This window comes from Euprymna scolopes, chromosome 5, assembly GCF_053919585.1.
Source record: "Euprymna scolopes isolate OS-2025 chromosome 5, ASM5391958v1, whole genome shotgun sequence".
NCBI lineage: Eukaryota > Metazoa > Mollusca > Cephalopoda > Sepiida > Sepiolidae > Euprymna > Euprymna scolopes.
In genome coordinates this window covers 35,504,066-35,512,133 of record NC_136486.1, presented here as the reverse complement: position 1 = coordinate 35,512,133, position 8,068 = coordinate 35,504,066, and the positions used below count along the sequence as shown (strand labels likewise).

Below are 8,068 nucleotides of genomic sequence, written 5' to 3'. Positions count from 1 at the left end.
ATCTCAAAGTGTAGTATCTGTTCCGGCAGATACTGCAAGCAAAGACCTTGCCCCCAGATATAAGACCTTGGTTAATGTAGGGTAACTCTTCATACCAATTGTCACTATCTAGCTCCCCTACACCCGGGGGAGTTGGTCCCCATTTCCCCTTCACTCCTCACATTAAAAATCGGCCTTGTGCTTAATTTGCTCGGTAGGGAAGCAAATAAATACCCTTTTCTTGGCTTTTTGGCCAAGATCAAAGTGTAGTATCTGTTCTTACTACATGCTGTACTTATGTTTGCTACTTTTCCTTGGCCACATAGCTAATATAACGTTTCAAATTCCCTAAATCAAATATTTTTTGTGAAATAAAGCGGGGGGTCATTTTTCTGTATTAATTTAATGTAAAATGATCACCCACTTTACAACCAGTCAGTCTCAAAGCCATTCAAGTCATTCTCCAGATCATTCAAGTTGTTTTTGTAGGATTCCAGTTATTTTTTAAGCATTCAAGTTATTATTAAGGTCATTTAATTCATCCTTAAGTTCATTAAAGTCATTCTAAGTCATTTAGTTTTTATTTATTTAAGTCCTTTCAGCCCATTTTTCGGCCATTTTAGTTTATCTTCAAGAATTTAATGTCAGTCCTACATTCACGCATTCATTCATTACACGAAAGCACGCGACTAATGACTATCGGCCTTGTTCACTTCATAGAATTACTAAATTTACCAATCATGCATATAACGAACATTGCATCGGGTTTATTGGTTCAGCATCTGAATGCATAACTAGGAGTAATATAGTAAACGGTAAGTTCTCACAAGAATTTTCGATTTGCATAAAAATCAGAAACTCTTAATACAAGACGGTGCGGTGCTTATGCTAGATCATCTCAGTTGCTGAAGTCCTGGGCTAAAGCTTGAACACCCACATGGCCGGACTCCAACATCATTATCAAAGTGAAAGACTTACATAATAAATGAAAATTACTGAAAAAGAACTGTTTCAGGAAGACAAATACTTGGAAAGTTAAAGAAGTTAATTTGCAGATTCACTTAATGATTAATTCGATGTTACACATGCTGATGCCGTGGGTATAATCAAGATTGATGAATACAAAAAATTCTAGAAGCATAACGTGAGAAAGGCAGAAGAGCTTGCGTGGGTCTTTTTGATTTGAAGTTACATTAAGTTGAATGTAGACGTTTGGAGAGAAAATATCTTGCAGAAACATGAATAATCTATTCCATCTTGTATGAACCGAGCATCGGTTTTTATTGTAGCATAATATGTTAAACAAAGAATATAGTGATGGAGTAGATGTGTCAGAAATTTCGTGAAAAATATTGAATAATTCCACCCCGTCTTTCCAAGCTTATAACTCCTCGAAAAATGTAATTCAATCCCTATTCTTTTTTCAATTAAAGGAGCAAGGACCAAGGTTTCATTTAAAAAAAAAACAAAACAAAAGAAAAAACAAACAACGTGTTTAAACAAAAAAAGGTTTTAAACTTCGGACTTTACAGGTAAATTTTTTAAAAAAACACTACTTTTTTATTTGAATATATTATTTATTGATATTTTATCTTCAATTTGTGATATATCACACTTTGGTGAGTAAATTAATTATTTACTTTTTAATAGACACTTGAAAATGGGGGCCCTGAAATAAAAAAAAACGTTTGTCTAAATTATATTCAGTTTATTGAGAAAGAGCATACAATTTCACGTTGACCCTGAAAATATGATAAAAATAGAATCAATAGAAAAATTTGGATAGCTTTTTAAAGTTTAAAAGTTTAAAAATACTGAACTCGTAAAATTCAATTAATTTCATTACTGTTTTTAAAAATATGAAAATAATATTTCTATTACTTTTTATACAACTTTAATAGTTTATTTTGGAAGTATAATCCACAAAGAAAATAAACAACCCACTTTTAAAGGAGAAATTACGAGTTCTTTTTTATATTTTATTCGCAGTTCCGTGTTAGGGGGTGTCAAAAATTCCTACAAGAATTCTGATACACCTAGTGATGGAGTCCTTCCAATTCAGATGATGCGGAAAGAGCAGATCCATTTGTACAATTTTCCAGTTACTCCTTAACAAGCATGAAACAAACACTTTCAGCTGCGCTTGACGGAACCAAAGTGACCGAATACAACATACATCCTAGCAGCTGCTGCAGAAGCATTTGGTCAAAATCCCAGAAAGGGAGCTCTGAATGAAGGATCTACAAGACAAGTTCGACGACATCACCGCGGAATAGCAGCTCAGGAAATAAAGAGAAGCTTTTTGTCTAACGTTTCCTTAACTGTCCATTGGTATAGTAAAATTTCCAACATTCTCTGGAAATGAAAAAGTTGACAGATTGGCAGTGATTTTATCAAGAGACGGGTGTTATGAACATACTTGTTGTTCCTCAATTGAGAAGTGATACTCATGAAGCCCAAGCAGATGCTGTCATCGATGTTCTTAATGAATGAAACGTTACAGACCGAGTCACATCGATGTCATTTGACACAACCGCTAGCAACACAGGCAAGAATTCTGGTGTGCGTCCATTGTTGGAACAGAAACTAAAACGTCAACTTCTCATATTAACTTGCCGTCATCAGATTCATGAATTGATAGTTGCAAAAGCAGTTTAAGTTCTCATGGAAGTATTTTTAATAATTTCTGGTTCAAATGAACAGCTACCACAGGAATTGGAATACACTCTACTAAAGCCTGATTGTGGCAGCTGGTGAATTTCAAAAATGCAATCTGGACGTGAGAACATGTTAGAAGAACGATATGCAAGTATTAGAAAAATAGCACAGAAACGTATGGAATGCTTCAGACTGCTTTTGGACCATCTTGCATGAACCGAGCATCGGTTTTTGTTAAATAGCCTATGTTAAATAAGGCAGAGAATTTATAAGGTATGATGAGAGGTGTGGGAAAACTAAGAAAGTCAGAACACTAGAGTTAATTGGTCAAATAAATAATTTCATAGATAAGGACCGTTTTGTGTCTATAGAGACAATAAATGCACATCTTGATGTCAGTGTGGAAATTATTCACGGGAAACTGAAGATGCGGAAGATTTGCGCGAAGTTTGTCTCAAGCGTGCTCAGAGAAAACCAGAAAGAAAGATGTTTCATGACAACAGGGAGATGGGCGAGTTTTTAAATTCGGATCTCGCAGTTCTTAATGTTCTGGTGACCTGTGATGCAAGCTGGGTTTACTGCTATGACCCAGAAACCAAGAGACAGAGATGCTAGTTGGAGTATGCTGGCCCTCAAGTTCCAAGCAGGTCAAATAGAACAAATTCATCCAGAAACTTATGCTGCTACCTTTTTTTGACAGCACAGGGATGATCTACATGCACTGGGTTCCTACTGGACAAACAGTCGACGAAGGAATACGATGTTGAGGTTTTAAGGAAGTTCAGGAAGAGATTCGCTCGGAAGAGGCCAACACTCTTTGAATCTGGTTAGTGGCCTTTCCACCATAATAATTCACCACACCTCCATCTTTGTCACAGACTATATAACCAAGATGGGCATCAAGGCAATTCCTCATCCTCCCTAGACTCCAGACCTTGCTGTCTGTGACTTTTGATTATTTCCTAAGCTCAAGGAAAACTTTAGAGGCCATCGGTATTAGACAATTGAATGAATGAAAGAGACTGTGACCAGTGCCCATTGACACGGTCACACTAGAGAACTTCAATGGGGCTTTCCAGAAGTTGTTGAAACGCTACGATAAGTGCATTGCAGCCGAAGGAGATTACTTCGAAGAAGATTAAAGTTTCATGTGTGTACTATCAATAAGAGTACTCATACGAAAAAATTCTGGAAACTTATTGAAGGCACCAATTAACATTAGATAAATAGAGATGTGGGTATTTTTTAAGTCTTATGTATGAATGTCTATTTATGATCACTGTCCCGAAATTAAAGATTTTTTTTTTCAACCTAATAATCTATCAGTAAATACGTTAAGCGAAGTTGTCTTAATTGCAATAACGTATGCAAAACGTTTCTTTGCACAGCTGTGCGTGCAGATAAGCTGTAATGTTCGCCACCTATTCAAACGATCCGCTTGCTCAGCGCTTGGCAAATATGGCAATCGCGCAATTGATTGTAGCGAAAACAAAACCATTTGCTATCTTGGAATCTCTTTCTTTAATCTAAGACATTCGTTCATTTTAATGTATTGATGATAACGAAAATAAGATTTGAATTGAAGACAAACTATCAATTATGTAAATAATACTTGCTTATTGCATTCACTTTTACATATTTTTTTTGCAGTTTATTATTAAAATGTATCGCTACAGCTGATTATTACAATTGCTTATAAAAATTAATTATTATAATTGTTTATTAAAATTAATTACCATAATTACTTATTAAAATTAATTATTATAATTACTTATTAAAATTAATTATTATAATTGTTTATTAAAATTAATTATAATAATTACTTGTTAAAATTAATTATTAACGTTTACTAAATTTTATTATTATAATTACTTATTACAATAGATTAATAAAATTTATTATTACAATTGTTTAAAAATTAAGTATTACACTTGCTTATAAAATTAATTTTAAATTTTAATATAATTGCTTATTAAAAGTAATTATTAAATTTAGCATTATATAAACCCTTATAAAATATGTGTTTACAATTGCTTATTAAAATTAATTTATTATAATTGCTTATTACAATTTATTGTTACAATTGCTTATTAAAATTAATTTATTATAATTGCTTATTAAAATTTATTATTACAATTGCTTATTAAAATTAATTTATTATAATTGATTATTAAATGTTAATCATTACAACGGCTTATTAAAATTTATTATGACAATTACTTATTAAAATTAATAATTATAACTTCTTATTAAAATTTATTATTATAATTATTATATATATTACAATTGCTTATAAATTCATTATTACAATTGCTTATTAATTGTTATTAATAAAATGCTTATTAAAATTATTTATTATAAGTAAGTTACTTGTACATGTATTTAACATTTTGACTTAATTTGAGCTCAAATCAATAAATGTTAAGGGGTCAAAATTTGCGTCAAACAATTGCTTATAAAAATGTATTATTATAATTGCTTATAAAAATTACCTATTATAATGGCATATTAAAATGTAGTATTGCAATTGCTTAATTAAATTATCTATATATCTATAAAAGTGAAATTCTCTGTGTGTACATTTCCCTACCAAATTGTCAATTTGCAGTCTACAGACTCAAGATTTTTCATAAGGAGTATTTAGATTTGGGAAAATCTTTAGAGTCGGTTGGCGGTCAGAAATTTGGCTGTTAAGGGAGTCAAGGTTCAATTATTTGACCGTTAAAAACACTACATTACTCCGCCGCCAATTTTGTGTCGAAACACTTCAAATTTTAGATGCAAGTTACTTGGACATAGATTAAACATTTTAACTTTATTTGAGTCCAAAACAACAAATGTTAAGGAGTCAAAATTGGCGTCAATATTTAAAAAAATGACTAAATTACTCAACCAATTTTTGGTCCAAACATTTAAAATTTTAAATAAAATATATTCAGACATATGGAAAATTTTCTATCGTTTATTTTTTTTTGGCCGAAATATTGGCTGCCAATTGGTCAATGTTCAAAATATTGGCTGCCAATTGGTCAATGTTCAAAATATTGGCTGCCAATTGGTCAATGTTCAAAATATTGGCTGCCAATTGGTCAATGTTCAAAATATTGGATCTTTGCGATCTCTAGCAAATTATTCAGCCAATTTTGTGTCTAACATTTGAAATTTTACATAAAAGGTATTCATGCATGCAGCAAACTTTTTAATCAGTTTTGGGGCAAACATTTGGCTATGAAGAAGTAAAAGTTAAAAGAATTCACCTTTTCAAACTTTACAAAATTCCTTCGCTAATTTTTGGTCTAAACACTTTAAATTATATATGTAGCTTACCTAAACATAAGTTAAACTTATTAATATAAACATACATGTGCACATAACGTTCATAGGAAAGAGCAAATTCGGGCTGAACTGCTAGTTTATTATAATTGCTTATGAACATGTATTATTACAATTGCTTATTAAAATTATTTATTGTAATTTCTTATATAGATTTATTCTTACAATTACTTATTAAAATTATTTATTAAAATTATTTATTATAATTTCTTATGAGAATTTATTCTTACAATTGCCTGTTAAAATTATTTATTAAAACTATTTATTATAATCTCTTATAAGAATTAATTCTTACAATTGCTTATCAAAATTATTTATTAAAATTATTTATTATAAATTCTTATGAGAATTTATTCTTACAATTGCTTATTAAAATTATTTATTAAAATTAGTTATTATAAATAACTTGAAGAGAATGATTACTAATAATAAATAAATAACTTGAAGAGTATAATTACTAATAATAAATAAATAAACGAACTGTTGTAATTAAGTCCGCCCATTATACAATGTTGAAATTTAACTCCCATATCAATTCGTAAATTTATAATTAAACAGATGCTAATAACCATGTTTTATTTATCAAATTACTAGCAGGGAGATCCGATATTGCCCGGGATTCAATGATGATCAACGAATATTTCCCAATCCTATATTTTTATTGTCATCAAAATCTGTGAAATCGCCTATTGTTTTGTGTAGAAATATCGTTTTGTTTGAAGGAAAAGTTAAATAAAAATTGTGCTTTTGACGCGATTTGCAAATCGCGCATGCGGGAATCGTGGATATGATATTTCGTTTTAAATAGCTGAAATTGCGACGTGGTAGCATCTCCGTTCTCGTTGGCCCATCGATAAGAGCGTCCGATTATTAACTTCAGTTATGCGAGTTCGCGCTGAGCATGAATAATTTTTTCATTTTATTTTTTTGATTTATTTTTTTGCTTACCATATTTTGTTTTCCGTTTCGCTTCTGGCTGATTGGAACCCAAGCCCCGGTTTTTCTTTTTTGTTTGTTTGTTTTCTTTTTTCTTTTTTGATGATCGGGAACAGAGAACCTACCTTTTCCCCCGCTGTCATTTTTATTACTTTTTTTTTTTTTTTTACGGCCGGGCAACGCCCCCCCATCCCCCCCCCCCCCGTGTAGCGTGTTATCACAAGTTTTTGCCTCACGCCGTTGTCACATTTTTTTACGATTGGGTAATGCCGGGCTAGTTTTAAAACAGAAGTTAGTTTTTTTTTTTTTTTTGTGTGTGTGTGTGTGTGTGTGTGTGTGTGTGTGTGTGTGTGTGTGTGTGTGTGTGTGTGTGTGTGTGTGTGCGGAGAGAGTTTTAAAATAAAAATTACGTTACTATAAACTTGCAGTGAACTTTTCTCGCTATAGACCGGCAAGACTGCCGAAGTCAATTTAAACTAAACAAATATTCGGGTACTAATAGTAATAAATACATTATCGTATCGTGTTTGTTTGTTTTTTTTTTATTTTTAATGGAAATTACTCGGGACAAGGCATGAAGCCACTTAATGTAAGGAGCTAACAAATATGAAAGCTGATTATTGTAAAGACATAAAATGCTCATTGACTAAGTTTTAAAAAAAGACCAAGGCAAGTTAAAAAAAAAAAAATGTGAGCAGGAAATGATAGCGGAGTGTGGGTGGTGGGCGTTACCCGGTGGTAAAAAAAATTATCACAGCAGGGGAGGTGTTTCCTGGTCGTAATTGTGACAACGGTCGTAAAAAATTGTAACCCGGGGGGGGGGGGGGTAATTGTAACAACGAGGGCAGAAGACGGCGATGTAGAACGTTAGTTAAAACAACGGGACTAGGGTGGCATCAGCCAGAAGTGAAACCGAAAACAAAATTTTGTAAGCACAAAAAAAAAAAAACCGACGCGTGCCAGGTGCGAACGCAGATTTTTTTGTTTTATCCAACAAAGCGAAATTTAAAATCGAAATACATATTTTTAAAGAATTGTTTAGAATAAAAAAGTTTTTTTAAAAGTTTACATAAAATTATCTTTATTTGTTAATGTCTTTTAAGTATTTTTGAAAAAATATGAAGTAAAGACTAAAAATATATTTTTCTTATGACATATTTTT

General features: G+C 31.6%; 1 non-coding gene across 1 annotated transcript; it reads left to right on the top strand.

The window, feature by feature from the left end:
- The first annotated feature begins 211 nt into the window (after nt 1–211).
- LOC145277231 (U2 spliceosomal RNA) lies at nt 212–408 on the top strand. The gene has a single exon (XR_013868126.1). It is a non-coding gene; the product is annotated as a U2 spliceosomal RNA (small nuclear RNA).
- The last annotated feature ends 7,660 nt before the right edge of the window (nt 409–8,068 follow it).